General features: G+C 41.1%; 1 pseudogene; it reads left to right on the top strand.

The window, feature by feature from the left end:
• LOC114321871 (DNA replication licensing factor MCM2-like) overlaps positions 1–14,761 on the top strand; it is a 47,948-nt pseudogene extending 33,187 nt beyond the window's left edge.
• The last annotated feature ends 1,177 nt before the right edge of the window (positions 14,762–15,938 follow it).

The raw sequence follows: 15,938 nt of genomic DNA, 5'->3' as shown, positions 1-15,938 counted from the left end.
CATTCAAGAGCTCGGTTGTGATCTCTAGTGCAGTGCTATTTAGACTAGGGGCAACTTTCCAGTTGATTCGGGATTGTACATCTCAGTGATAGATCTCGGGCGTGTCCAGTTGTGATCCATATCGAAAATGGTTTTGAAAAGTTTTAATAAAAGTTGATTTTGCTCAAATTAATCTTTTTACAACTTAGACAATTTTTAGACCAAACGAAAAATTTTCAGTACCCACAACCTTCAATTACATTGATTTCAGTACAATGTTCTCCTGCTCTTGAATACAAATTGAAGTTGCTTTTTATTACATTCATAAAAAAAACTTGAAAGTACTGATAAAAGCAAATAAATTCGGGACATAGTCAGGTGTTCCTGCGTCCCCTCCCAGAGCTGGTTGAAGCCTCGATGCCAAAGTAGGCCCAACCTGCGCCTCTCCATCGAGCCAAGCTATGCACTCATCAGAGAGGGTACAACTGAAAGTAGGAGCGGCTGGCAGAAGCTCTCTCATCCTCCATGCTATGGCATACCGAGCCAGATGTGCGCCTCGGACTAGAAATACAGTAGGGTACTTTATCCCATCTTTTGGACAAGTCTGATCATGCCCAAATTGGTGCCAGAATCGGAATGGGAAGTAAAAGACATAGTGTGTTAGGCCAATTAGCTGAATGCTCGGCTGGCGAGACATGCTGTAACTCATCGCCAGCAGATTAAACTAGGGGCAGCGCCAAGCAATGTTGACAACGGACAAACTGCACATCCATTCGCACCACCATCCCTCGTTTGGGACATCAACTAGGCGTTGCCGGAAGAAATAGCCGCGTGCTGAATATGCTGGGCATGAGTCCACAACCCTCAACTTGTCCATCAACCATATCTGGGGAGGGATAAAAAAATGAGAAATTAAAGAATAGAGAGAAGTACGTGGAGAGAAAAGTGAGAAAGGGTCTTGAGAGAAAAACAGAGCCTGAGGGTCGAGTGATGTGAGGAATACACATATGAGAAGGGCGGGAAACATTACCTTCAACAGTAGTGGACTCCCCGCAAATCTAGTTGTCTCCCGGCGATGGAAGGCATCCAAATCCATCAGTGTCTCAGCTAGTGTCATGGCAATGCAGCTCTTGCCCTTTTTTAAACCTTGGGCAACCTCAATCAAATGGACGCTAGACCCACCGAAGCCTTGGGCAAGCAAGAAATGAGATAACCAGCACAGACAAAGGGCGTGTCGCCGAAAACTCTGCCAAAGATGGTCGCCGCGGTCACCGGCATTAGAAAATCGATAAATCAAGCTGGGGATGTCTAATTCTCCGTCACGAATCAAAGACCGAGCATCAAGAAAAGTAAGCCCACACATCCGTCCTAAGGCTTGGATGTGGCCAAAATGGAATTGGGGTAAGATCTCTTTATCTCGTCGAGATTCCATCAAGGCTTGGAAATCTTCAAAAGTGGGACACATCTCTTGTCTGCCAAAGCTAAAAACATGAGTTACCGGATTCCAACACCTAGCCGCGGCATAGAGGAGCGGAAAACGCAGCGGGGTGCGGCTCAGCATAAATAGTGCATTTATTCTAAAATCCTGGAAATTTAACTTTTCCAAGCTATCCAAGTTTGCAATCCAATTTGTGAGGTTTTGGGCAAGAAATGCTTCCATTTGGGGCAAAAACAGAGTTGAAATAGAGAAACTACAAAGCTGGCTTTTGTAGAAGATAAGGTGTTGAGTGGAAGACAAGTGGCAACAATCTGGGCACTTTTGCATTAATGGCCGACCGGCCAAATATGATGGCTGACTGACCGTCTTTATAGCCAATCGGCTAGTTCTTGTGGCCGATAGCTCTTTATGGTGGCCTCCCACCTTGGCCAATGGCCCTTCCTTTGTTCTCTGAGCTGTCCATGTGTTGGAAGTGTTGAGAACTTGTTTCTTGTTCCACTTTGAATGCATTTTTGTGACAATTTTGTGAAGTCGTGCTTGTGTTATTTCAATTTGTTTATCGAGTAATTGCAATTTTGTTTATCAAGTTGTATTTTGCGCTGATTGTTAAGTTCTTGTCTTGCTTATCGAGTTGTATTCACATTTGGTTAGCATGTCAAGCCTTGGTTTTGTTTATCGAGTTGTTTTGTTCTTTCAGTTGTCAGTTGGTTCGCTACCTGATTAAGACAATGCAATTCGAGTGTGTAGTTTTCAAACAAAGTTCAATCCCATTTACATGTTGTGCGATGCAATGCAATGCTTAGAATGTAAAATGTAACACTTTTTCAATCAAAAAGCTGTTTTCATTCCATCATGGTTTCTTTTTTGCAAGAGTACAAGTTTTAAAGAAAAGAAAACTGCCTAAGGCTGTACAATGTGCAAAAACTACTAGCAAAAAGAGAAATAAAGCAAAAACAAAACATCTAAATCGGCTCCAGTCGCCTTAAGAGTGGGAAGTCCTCCTCGTCCTCTTCCTTAACGAAAGCCCAGAACTACCGCCGTCAGCTCTGCTACCTGAGTCTAAACCCGAGCCATCTCCAACCTCATCTCCATCCTGAGACGACCCTGACTGTGGACTCACTGCCTCCTCGTCAAACTCATCATCATCTGGGATAGGCTCCTGCGAACTACTGCTAGTGTGAGCACGCCTAGCTCTACTTCGGCTGTGCATCGGAGTCCCTTGTCCCGCTCCCCCTGCTACTCGGGGAGGCACTAAAGGTCCCACTGAGGCGCCCGCTATGGCTGGTATCTGGAATGGGACCTGAAAAGGACAATTTGGAAAATGCATCAATTATGCTATGCGAAGCTGAGTATGGTATCAAAAGCAGTATATGCATCAGTGTATGAATGCTGTGAGCAGTATATGAACGCCGTGAGCGGTGAATGATTGTAGTGTATGAAGGCCGTGGCTAGTAATGGGATACAGTGTATCGGTGCCGTGAGTGGTATATGAGTGCGGTGTATCAAATGTAGTATTGATAATGTGATGCCTCAGACCAATATGTAGCAGATTATAGATGGTTTTGGACCAGAGGTTGAGAGAACTTACTGGAATACCGTTAATACTGAGCAGGTCCATGCTCGTCTGCATCATTCCCATCACAGAAGCCGCCAGCTCCAGAGCTTGCTCGGTGTACTCTATGGAAGCCTGGAAAAGTGTTGAGGTAATTAGTAATCTGCAGAATATCAACTGAAATGAAATGAATGTACAGAATGTAAAGTATAGCATATATCGGGGTCGGGCCTCAAACTCCGATGAGCTCGTGATCAGCTGGGGGAGGAGCGATGGGAATCTGATAAGTCTCTCCAGCCCGTCCTCGACATGTCATAGTAGTGGGCAGGTCTGGCCACTCCACCCTCTGTCCCCTCCGGGAACCCCTCCTACCATGGGCCTGGGTCGCTCTAGATCCTCTCACTCCTCCTGATGTGGCTACAGGTCTCTCTCTCTCACCTCGGTGAACACTGGCCAAAGGTTGCATGAGATATGTCTGGATGAAGACGGTGTAGTTGCCGTCAAGTCTGAAGAAGTCAGCATCCCAATCTATCGTGAAATCGGTCATCTCCTGCGGGGTGTACCTCTCTGTAAACCTCATGTGCGAAGGAGGCGGCATCGGAACCACCGGCTCGAGTAAACCAAGGCTCTATCGTAGGAAGCGTTCATCCAAGTACCACGCTCGACAGACCGGACCCTCAAGCAAAATCCGAAATCGGGAAATCTCTTGAGCGCCCATAAACTGGTCTCTAACTGCATCAGGCAGCACTACCCAGGGCTGCCAGGTGATCTGTAAATGATAGATATACAGGTTGTTATCTGCAAATGATAGATATACAGGTTGTTATCTGCTATTGAAAGTGCAATATAAAGCAAAGCTCAGATGAACTGTAAGGTTTGAAATACCTCCGCTATGGCTACAGTGTCAAAATATCGGCGGAAGAATGAGAAAGACTCTCGCGGCCTCCGCTCGCACCTCACATCGTACCTATGTGAATACAGAACCATGTGAGGCGTCTCTACCTCCGGCTCTGGGGCAAGCCTCGGGAAGTAGGCATATACCCACAACTACAGAATGTGAAAGGGTAATAATGAGTATGTTTATCAGTAAAGCAATATACAGATAAAATAGAAATCAGAGAATGATGTGCAGTGTCTTGTGTAGTGTGTGCAGTGTACAACTGGTGTAAAGTAAATTGCGTGTTATGCAGTGTGTGCGGTGTACAGATAATGTAAAGTAGGACTATAAAGCAGAAGGGAAAGATGTACCTCCCAGGCTCTCCAGTAGCCTCCTAGTAGGTGCCTGCTCCAGCGAGATGAAGAACTCATGTATCCATACAATGTGGCCAAGCTTGCGCCGCCCCAGTCATAGCGCCAGATGCGAGACAAGTCTACTAGTGCACTCAAGAGGTAGAGGCCAACGGTGTTCGCCCAGTCGAGGAATAGAGTAGTGCCAAGCAAGAACATGAGGAACCCTCGGGCGTAGTGCTCGACCTCCTCGCGGGTCGTCGACGTCTCCCCCCTGAAGTGGTCGGCGAACCATGAATATCGCACCATCCCTGGTCGGAAGAAAGGTGGGCGAGTCCCTAGCAAAAAGATTTGAGCAGCATCTCACTCACCCATATCAGTGTCGTAAGGGATCAGATCACCCCCTAGTCCTATGTCGGTGAGCATAGAGAAGTCGAAGGGAGTCATTGTCATCTCCCCTATAGAAAGGTGGAAAGAATCGGTAGTGTCCCACCATCTCTCCACTAAGGCGCCTAGAAGAGGCCAACTCGCAGTGAGACGCGAGAGTCCCATGCAGAATACACCAAAACCAGCCTCATCGACGATGTGGCAAACATCATCAGGTAGCTCCATGTACCAGTCTCGTGCGATGGTGTTCCCATAGCCTCGGAAGGCATGAGAATCTCTTTGTGTCCAAGATAAATAGATGCAAAGCAGTGTTAGGAATACAGTCTATGTATGTGTTCAGAATTGATAGAAATGCAGTGTGTACATATGTTCAAGTTAACAGAAGTATCATGTATGAATGTGCTCAGAATGAACTAGGCATGTGATGTACAAGTGTGTTTGGACTAATCAGATGAAGAGCAATATTGGCTATCCAAGACATACGATCTACATTGCAGAAAATAAAGAGGAAGAGTATACCTCAGCAGCACCATAGGATACGTGTAACTCTGGCCCGCGTAGCAGGAGGTCTTCTGGTGCACCTCGCGCGAATCTCCTGAACTGGCGGATGCCGTCGGGGGGCAACACGTGTACGTCAGGGTCATAAGACGCTGGATCAAAGGGTTGAATACCGAGCGACAAAAGGTCAAACTCGGGATCCATCTGCATCCCCAGAGGACCCCCATCATGTGGAATGTCATCCCCCATCTCAAGAAGAATGAGAAAATAGTCGAAGATGTAGAAAATAGGTGAGAATGCCAAAAGTCAACAAAAAGTCAACTCTAAGGGGTGAAAAATGGAAAAAAAAGGTCAAAGCTCGGAAGAGGGCACAGAAATCAAGGGTGATTCGAGGGAAACAAACTCCAAATGAGGAAATCAAGGAAGAGGCACCGAAACCACTTTTCAATGGTCCAAAATGTTGAGAACAATAAGGGTTTTGCGATTCGAATGTTTGTGGGAGGTTTGGAAACACGTAGAAAGCACGGATCGGAAGGGGGAAATGGTCTGGAATGAGAGGAGAAATGTTTTTTGGCCTTGAGAAAGTGAAGAAATGGGGTTTCAAACCCCATACTTAAAGACCCGAGGCAAATGGACCAAACTGCCCTGAATCTGCCATGTTTGGCCAATCGGCCAAATTGTTGGCCGGCCGGCCACATTATTGGCCGATTAACTTATCTGGTAGCCGATGGCTCCCTCTTGTGGCCGATGGACCTCCCATGCTCTTTTTTGGGGGTATTTCTATTGATTTGTACCCTCATCTTTCAAGAAAGTTCAAGAAAATACACCTTTGAGCTCAAGCAGTCTTCATGGAAGCTCCGAACCGTGTTTCCAGTGCGTGGCACTCAGTACGAACAAAGTGTATCCTTTTCCGTATCCTTTTGTATACCACAAGATCGATGAATCACCTTTGAATGTGCTGTGTTAGTGCATTTTGTCATGTATGCAAGGTTGGCTTTTGCCATGTACCTTTTTCACTCTTGCATTGAATATGCATCGTTGATTATCTTGTATGGAACATGCTTCGGTTTCATTTCTTGCATATTGGGCATTGAGCATGCCTTGGCATCATGTTACAATCATTCGTCTCGCATGAGACATGCATTGTATTGCATCGTACCCATAAGGTTTCTTTCTTATACATGCACGATATTGTATGTACGATTCATTCAGAGGAATTTCGGGTAACACCATTCCTCTCCCTTACCCCGTTGGTTAGAAACACCCTGGTGCGCCCGGTGTTTACACTAACACCCTGTTAGAAGCGTTTGGACTGTGTGCCCGACGCTTATACCTCTTTGCTTTGGTTAAAAACATTGGAACATCTTTTGATATTTATACCACTCTTAGGTGTTTTCCTTGGCCTCTCTCGCGTGTGATACGCTGAGAGGCGTTGCCTTTTCCTCTCTCGTGTGTGATACGCTGAGACGTGTTTCTCTTCCCTCTCTGGCGTGTGATACGCTGAGAGATGCTTCTCTTCCCTCTCTCGCGTGTGATACACTGAGAGGTGTTTGCCTTTCCTCTCTTGCGTGTGATACGCTGAGAGGTGTTTCTCTTCCCTCTCTTGCGTGTGATATGCTAAGAGGCATTTCCCTTCCCTCTCTTGCGTGTGATACACTGAGAGGTGTTTCCCTTCCATCTCTCGCGTGTGATACCCTGAGAGGTGTTTCCCTTCCCTCTCTTGCGTGTGATACGCTGAGAGATGTTTCTTTTCCCTCTCTTGCATGTGATACGCTGAGAGGTGCTTTTTTTCCCTCTCTCGGGTGTGATACGCTAAGAGGTGTTTCCCTTCCCTCTCTTGCATGTGATACGCGTTTGAGTTGTTTCGTTTGAGACTTTGGGTGTTCCCGATAGTTGTTTCTAGTCTTTTCTGTGTGAGCACAGTGAAGATTGCATAATTTTCTTACATCCTTTCTGCATGAAATGTAGTTTGGTCTGTAATTCCCACGCGTGGCGTGTTCACTTACTTGCTTATGTATGAGTTTGCTGTAGTATTTCTTTGCATAACATTTGCATGTTATTTCTTTACAGCCCTCTTTGCAAAATCATAAGTTATGTTTTGCATTGTACATGTCATTTGCATTTTGCCCCAGCCCGCGGGCGCATCTCTGTATTGTTATTTTGTATGTTTGTCTAAGTCTTCGGCCTTGTCAAAAATGGGCTTTGACATTCATTCTCGTCATCTCATGACCTTCGAGTTCTGTCAAAGAGGGGCAACTGTAGACACCCTATTTTTGATCGTCCTCAAGACTTGGACGTCATCGTTTGAACACTCGATGATCATCCATGCTCGTTTTCATTTTGAGTGCCTGAAGTTCTCGATTGTGCGCCTTGCCTGGGAGCCTTTCAATTTGTCTGTTTTGTGCTTGGTTATGGACTAAGAGCTTGTGGCTTTGTTTCTGAGGGAAGAGGGTAGCCTGCTGGCCAGCCCTATAACCCATCGGCCAGGCCCCGTGCCCATCGGCCATGCCTTTTACCCATCGGCCATCAGTGGTGGCCGGTCGGCTATGTTTTTTGGCCGAGGCCTTTTCTTTTGCTTTTGCAGATATTTTTGGTGCCAGTTGTTGGGCACAGAAGGCATCCTCCATACACGTGTATGGAGGGATTGTAACAAGCTTCTGGCTTGTCAAACAAGCTTGAGGCTTGTAATTCTATATAAAGGGAGGCTCCTCTCCCCTTCTAGAGGTTCAGAAAATTAAGAGGAAGAAAATATCCTTCTCTCACTAGAATTCTCCCTCTCTCTCTCTCTCTCTCTCTCTCTCTCTCTCTATATTTGGGCTATATTAAGCCTTAAAGTGTGTTTTCTCATACTATTGCACACAAACACCTAGTAAAGCACCATCACTTTGTTGCTGAGGTACTTGAGGGTCTTGTTTGGACTCAAAAGGCTAGTTTTGGCTCAGCGGAAGGCTTGTTTTGCTGTTATTCTTCAAGGGTGAGTGTATTCCCCTTTTAAGCCTATCTTTGTATGTCATCTTAGTCACCTTTGCATGCTGTTTTAGGCTTGGCTTTCAACTACAAAAAGCTTTATTTTTAAGTGTTTAAAATGATTGTTTGAGGCCTTGTGGGAGTTGGGGGTGTTTCACCCTCTTGTATGCCTTATTTGTTAAGCTTTGGAGCCATTCCTTGAAGCTTTTGTAGTGGCCTTTGCATGGCCTTTCTACCACTGAAACTCAGAGGAATTTAAGTGGTGGAAAGGTGTTTTTGAGGTCCAAAATGAGATGGGGTGGTCCCCTCTCTTCTTGTCTTGCTTCCTTGCCTTGTTGCCTTCATACTTGAGCATGCTTTTCTACTTCTTTTAAGCTGAGTCCAAGCATGTTTTTGTGACTTTTTGGACTTGCCATAACTCTGTTTTTGATTGATTTGGTCATTGGTTGCTTGCTTTTGGTACTTGTAGTGCAATCATGCTCTTTGGCCTAACATGCTTCATGCTTTAGTTCATCATTCTAGCATGTGTTAGCTTTGCCCCAGTACATTTTTGCCACTATTTTAGCATGCTTTAGGTCTGCTTTGAGTGGTCTTGAGCATATATGCCTTGCCTTACATAGTTGTAGTGACTAGCTTTGTGTTTCAAGCCTCTTAACATGCTTTGCTTGGGCTATTTGCATGATACATCATCTTTTTGCATATGATTTCAGAGCATGTAACCATGTCATACTCTCATATTTATCACTCTTTAATTGTGTTTAATAGTTATGCCTTTATGCTTTGCTTGCGGGCCATGAGTTGAGTATGCCTTCCTTGCTTTTTGTGCCTAAGTTTTGTTGAGTTTTGGCCACTGTTTTGAAGTATCTTAGGGCTGTCCATGTGTGGTTTGACCATTCAAGATTGATAGTGCATGCCTCATGTGTAATATACTTCACTAGCTTTGATGCCTTAGCTCCTTAACATGTTTTGCATGCATTGCTTACACGATAGAGCCTTGTGCATGCCACTTTTGCATTGATAGATAAGCACGTTGTTTGCATGTGTGTTGCATTGCATGTGTTTGGATCGGATGTTAATCCAAACACGAGGAACAAGGGACGTTTCATACTCAAAGTGATGAAACGTGCCTTATTTTCTTAGGTCGCCGACACCTTTGATCATGCATGATAAGGTGGCAGTTCATCGAGTCTTGTTTATGCATTCATCAACATTGTGCAAACTTGACTCTTTGGCCATCATGCATCGAGATGCGTGATTGGTGGCTTGAGAGCTGAGCACTACACTCATTTGGGCTTGAGACATGATAAGGAGTGTGGTTGCACACACATTCCCTTGCAAATACACTGCCATGCCCCTGTTTGTGCTCTGTTGCAGCAAAAGGAGAAATTGTAGGAAACAATGGCCGACTGGCCATCAAAGCTGCCGACCGGCCACCAAGGCTACCGATCAGCTATCAGAATTGGCCGATGGCCATCAACTTTGGCCGATTACCACCAATCATGGCCGATCATCCCTCAATAGGTTCCTGAGATCAGTCAGAAGCAATCTGGAAGTTGGCATAATTTTCAGAGGTCTAAAGGTGTGCAAACAGAGGCATTTTGAGGCAAGGCAGTGGATTTTCGGGAGGACGTGACCGAGCATGCATGCCTCCCTCGTCCGCGAGGCCATTTTACCGCTTTAGCCTACTTTAGGGTAGTAACTTCAAACCATTTTCGAAAAACAAACATGAGATGTTTTGTTCCAAATTGAGTGATTTAGTTTATACTTGTATGTTGTATGCATCACATAGTAATTCTAGATTAAATAATCGGAATAAGAACACATGTGTTTTCAAAAACAACGTATCATGTTAGTAAAGGCCGATCTTTGATCGGGCGAGCGGGGGTGCTCATTTCAAGACCTTTCCCTCTCGTACCCAAGTTCTTGAGCCTAAGCAACTTTTGTGATGACGGACACGTGGCCTTAGGCATGAGTCAGGGTTTCCTAAATTTTCCAAAAACAAAATATTTAGGTGGCGCCTCTGAAATCTGGCAAAGTAGTCCATTTTTGGCACTTTTTGATTAAAATCGATTTTCCAAAACAATTTGTCAGATTTGGACTCTTTGGTGATTTATCAGTCTTACATTGCACTTTGTGAAATTAGATTCAGAACCATGACAGGAGTCCGAACTGTAGTAGTTAGAACCCAATTCGCACCCTCGCGCGCGGAGCGAGTTCGGGCGGTCTACACCTACCTAAAAATTAGACCAAAGTTGAGGAAAAAACTGATTTTTCCAAAACCATTTCTAACAATTTCATGTCTCAACCCAAAGGTGTTAACATGCATGAGAAGTCCATAAGCAATTCACAGGACGAAATTGAAACATCTTCCATGCCAACTGATTGTGAGGTCCATACTAGAGCTATCTTATCTAGTCTTGTTCCTTTGAAAATGCTTGAATTTCAATGTCTTGATCTATGTTTATCTCCTCGGATACTCCCTCAAGATTTGCTAAAAAAGTACTTAGCTTTGGCCAAGTTAAATGTATTCCCAAGTTTGCATGATACTGACCTTAACAAGCTCTCGCAAGTTTATACTGAACTATGGAGAGAATCTTCGATTAGATTCTCTTTCTTGTTCTTCCTAACGGTTCAATCTATTGGTGATTTCATACATGTTATCTCATGATGCATGCCTTGATTTTATGCATTTGTAGCATGGACAAGAAGTTCCCATTGTAGTGAGGCACATCAAATCAATGATTCAGATGTCTGAAGCACATGCAAGAATGCACCTCAGACAGCATGTTACTCAAGTAGATGTGGACATGGCAATTTGTGTCCTACTTGATTCGTTCATTTCAACACAAAAATTTGGTGTTTAGAAAGCTTTGCAAAAAGTACTAGTAGATCTAGCACTTGAATATTTTTCCTCATAAACCATGTTGCGTCTCTTGTGCATATTTACCAAACTAATTCATTGTGAATAGTGTCATTTTCCAACATGTGATGCTTACTTGCTACGTTTATTTTGTTCTCTGATTTTGTATAATAGATTCTAAGAAACAATACTGTTCCCAATGTAAAACAATCCTTATGCAGGGGTCAATATTGTTACTGAGACTGTTAGCAATGAATGCTGTTAAATCCATATTGTTATAAAGAAACAGTCATTGTGCAGGGGCCACATTAATCTTATGTATTTTTCCAAAGCTTCGAGTTCCTCAGTGGTCACACTCGTGTTAAATCCCACTTTGAGGGTTTGTGCTATAGGGCTTTTTCTTCTTAAAAAAATGTAAAATTTTTGTACTTTGTTTGCAGTTTCCTCACATGACATTTGTGCCAAGAGATTCAAGTATAACCAAATTAGGCACTCTACCTAGCTTCCAACATAAATTTAGAGGCAATTGTTATCTTAGGTTACTTGAAGAATTTGGATACTTTGTTCAACTACTAACTATTTGGTGGTAAAAGATTTCTTTTCCTGATTCTTGGGAGTTGTGATGGTCGAAATTAAATCTGAAGGTTATCCAAACCTTGGAAATTCTCCTATAGTTAATTTTGGAGATAATGCATTGACATAAATTTTGGATTATTTTTATTTTGGTTATTCTTAATTTTTTTTTCCTTAGAGGGCTTGTGAAGGATGCACTGTACTTTGAAGAAATTGTGTCTGGCTCTACTTCAAATTTAACTCATATTGATATGAAAGTGGAGGAGCTACAAAGCAAGGTACTATAAATTTGCATTCACCTTGTTTACTTTTTGAATAATTATACTTTTTCGATTAATGCAAGTTATTAAAGATAAAAAATTGTGCCAAGGGTGCATTACTTGTTTATAGGAAAGATGAATGAGTCGCTTGAGGAGCATTTTGGAGATGACATCAAGCATCATGGAGTTTCTTAAGAAGCAAGGTTTCAAAGGACAATTTAGAAGAGGTGGTATCCTATGAACTCGTAGATTGCCATTTTGGTAAGTTTCACTTGTTTTATGTTTTTATTTTTCTCATGTTGGTTAGTATATACTAGTTAAAGCACAACAGTTTCACTAATAATTAAGATATAACAAGTTTCAAAATGTATTTAATGAAAATAGATTCATTAGGGTATTCGGTTCTCCCAGTCTTTACCTGGGATAGTATGTGAATAGTGTTGCAAAAAAAATTAATAACGTATACACTAAACACTAAGCGCCACAAAAAGTGACTTTAGACAACAAGAATATTTACTTTCCCTATACTTATAGATAGAAATGTGGGGCATAACAGACCATGAGCTGTGAGAAGAACATTGAGATAACAAGTCAGTTGTCTCAATAAACAATAATAGTACAACTCAATGCAATGAAACATTGTCCTAATTATTTGTGGCACTAAGATGAATCTCATGACGCAACAAGTCCATTCTGTTTAGGACATAGTATAAAGTAAAACATATTATTCCATGTCTTTTCTCATTACCTAAACCTACATCTATTAGGCACTTTTATCCTTGGAAAACATAAGAATATCCCACTAGTTGCAAATGCTGCAATTATAAGTCATCTTTGCACTTTGGTCATAGAAAATATCAAATTTGACTATTAATCAATTACTCCACACGTAGCATTGGAGCTTCCCCACTTTCTTTAAATTTCAAAGTCATAAAAGCCATATTTTATTTCAAAGGAGCATTTAAGGAATAAAAGTACACATTTCTACACCAACACCCACTCCAATCTCCGGGGGGGGGGGGGAGATAGAGATTAAATCAGGTAAACAAAAAAGATAGTGTCAATCAATTTTTTGGATAAAACCAAGACAGCCAATACAGGCTTAGCAATAATACACATCTTTTTATCTTCCTAGTAAAATAGAGTGTAAACAAGGTAAGACACAATAGTTTCACTAATTATTAACTAAGATTTAACAAGTTTCAAAATGTATTTAATGAAAATAGATTCATTAGTTACTTCTTACTTAGCATGACCCTTGTTAAAATACACACTAACCAAAGTAGAGACAAAACTATGTGTTTGCTTTTTTGTGTTATTTTGCTAGGCAGTGTTGGAGTTGCTCTAAGTTAGTGATGTAATTAATAGGAGCTTGTCATGTACAAAGGAACTTCTGGTTGTTAAGTTAGACTCATTGTGTACACAATTTGTATTAACATGGATAGAGAGGTCTATACAATGTAATTAATAATATGTTAATGTTTTTCTTATTTATTTTTTTTTTGCAGATTGATTTTTGATGACATTTGAAAGCATACTTGCAAATCAAGACCAAGTGTTGAATTTTTTTTTTCCTAAACTGATACTTAGTTGTAGTTGCAAATCAAGATCGAGTGTTATTTTTTTTGTGGACTCTACGTTAGTTCATTTTGGGATTTGCTTTGATGGTTTTTTTTTTTTTTTTTTGTTATACTTAATGGATTATTATTAAACTTGTTTGATGAATATATTTTGATTTATAATATAAATTGTTTAGTGATATTTTTTGTGGAGTGGTGTATAATAGCTAGTGGGTTTCTTAGTAGAATTAAAAGGCTATTGGAATATGAGCAGGGATATTTGTAAAATAATAATTTAAATTAAAATATAAAATATGATACAAGTTTAGTGACGAATTTGTTTCATCATTTGTATTTGTTATTATGACAAATTGATTATTCGTCACTAATAAACATTTTTTGTGACAAAATTTATTGCAGCTTATATATGAAAGTTTGCATTGATTTTGTTGTTTGGTGACTAATAATTTCGTCATGTATATATATATATATATATTTGCGACGAAATATATTTCGTCACCCATGTATGGTCAACTTTACATCTTACTTTGACGAAATTATTCCTTCATCAATGATCAACATGTGTGACAAATTTATTCGTTAACTAAAGTTATAAATATGGTACTAAATAACTATTTGGTGACGAAAATGAGGATTTTTGCGACAGAATTTTGTTTTATTGGTGACAAAAAATTTCGTCACTGAAGTAATTTCATTGGTGACAAAAAAAAATTTCATCACGGTGGTTTTTAGTGACAAACATTCAATGACAAAACCGGTGAGGAAAATATTTCCTCACAAATATCTATAGTGATGAAATTAGCTCTTTGGAGACAAAAAAATTTCATCATTCAAGACCCAACTTATTGTAGTGATTGGGTTCCTTTGACTGCGAGGTATTGTATACATTATTTTATATTTGTATGTGAACATGTTTTTTACTATTTATATATCTTTTTCACACATCTTAAACATCATATCTTTTTTAAAATATATTTTTTACTATTTGATTATGTTATTTCAGGAACAAGAGGTGCCACCAGGGCTCCATTTATGGTCTCATTCAAGGCCATTAACTCCCATCTTAGAGGAAGGGATGGATCCCCCCAAGTCAAGAAGTCGGTACCCAACCCTTACCACCTCATAATGTGCAACCTGAGCAGAGGTGACTGCATCTAACAGCGTTGGTAAGTTTGCAAAGTTGTTTTTAAGGTTTAACTCGCATTTGTTTACTTACTAACTCAATTAATATTATATGTCCTTACAACATCACATGACAGACGTGGTCATGGCCTGACACACAACATACAGGCCCATCGCATTGTTGATAAGGATGGGAAGATGTTAGTTTTTATACTTGAACAGTTTCGTGCACCAATAGGAGACAACGCCTCTAAGTTGGCCTTCAAGATTGGTATAGAGGTTCGAATGCAGTTACCAAACCTGAGCGTTCGTAGGTGAAAGAGGGTGAATGCTACTAATAAGGAGCCGATGATCTAACACTTGGTAGTAATCATTGAGAAACTCTTGTCTTTGAAGTTATAGCATTGTTTGTGATAAGGCTTCAAATAATAGTGTTGCATAGGTGTTTATTGCACTTTGTTGCTCGAATATGCTCAAGTTTTTGCTTATTGTGTGAAAAAATTACTCTCTTTGTTAGGCTAAGGCTTAAATATCAAGCTCTAGACGTGTATTTATTTATTTATTTATCAGTATTATATGCATGTTACAGCCATGGACTTGTTTAGAGTTCTTAGGTAGATTGAATACTCTTGAGAAGTTGGTTGTGTATGGAATTATGAGTGCTGCTCAGTGTGTTATGTGTAACCATTAAGATGAGGATCATGACCATTTATTTTTTAGTTGTCCTTATTCTTCTAGTGTGTTGGGTCCTCTGTTAACTAAATGTAATTGTAGACGCGCTCGAACGTCCCGGGAAAAATCCCGTTTTGTTCAATGGGCTCACTATAGTTTGAACTCAATGTCACGGTTCTGAATCTAATCTCGCAAAGTGCAATGCAAGGTTGATAAATTACCAAAGAGTTCAAATTCGGCAAATCGTTTTGAAATTTTGATTTTTAGAAAGAAGTGCCAAACATGGACTGCTTTGCTAGATACAGAGTCGCCACCTAAATATTTTATTTTGGGGGAATTTAGGAAACCTTGACTCGTGCCTAAGGCTACGTATCCATCATCACCAAAGTTGCCTCGGCTCAGGAACTTAGGTACGAAAGGGAAAGGTCATGCAATAAGCACCCCCGCTCGCCCGATCAAAGATCGGCCTTTACTAACATGATATCTTGTTTTTGAAAACACATGCGTTTTTATTCCGATTTATTAGCTTAGAATCTCTATGTGATGTGCACAGTATACAAGTATAGATTGGATCGCCTAAGTTGGAACAAAAACATTTCGTGTTTGTTTGTTTGAAAATGGTTTGAAGGTGCTACTCACAAGTAGGCCAAGACATGGATTTGCCACCCTCGGGTGGGCTTAGAAAACATGATTTTGCCACTCTCAAGTGGGCTTAAAACTCGCATTTAATGAATTGTCCTAATTCAGGTAATCCAACCATCACCCATAGGCATTCAAGCAGGTATATCACATAAGCAGTTAGTCTTATGGTAAGTATGCTATC

This window comes from Camellia sinensis, chromosome 4, assembly GCF_055761805.1.
Source record: "Camellia sinensis isolate YWXY chromosome 4, ASM5576180v1, whole genome shotgun sequence".
Classification (NCBI taxonomy): domain Eukaryota; kingdom Viridiplantae; phylum Streptophyta; class Magnoliopsida; order Ericales; family Theaceae; genus Camellia; species Camellia sinensis.
The sequence above is the reverse complement of the archived record's forward strand: the minus strand, read 5'-3'. Positions and strand labels throughout refer to the sequence as shown.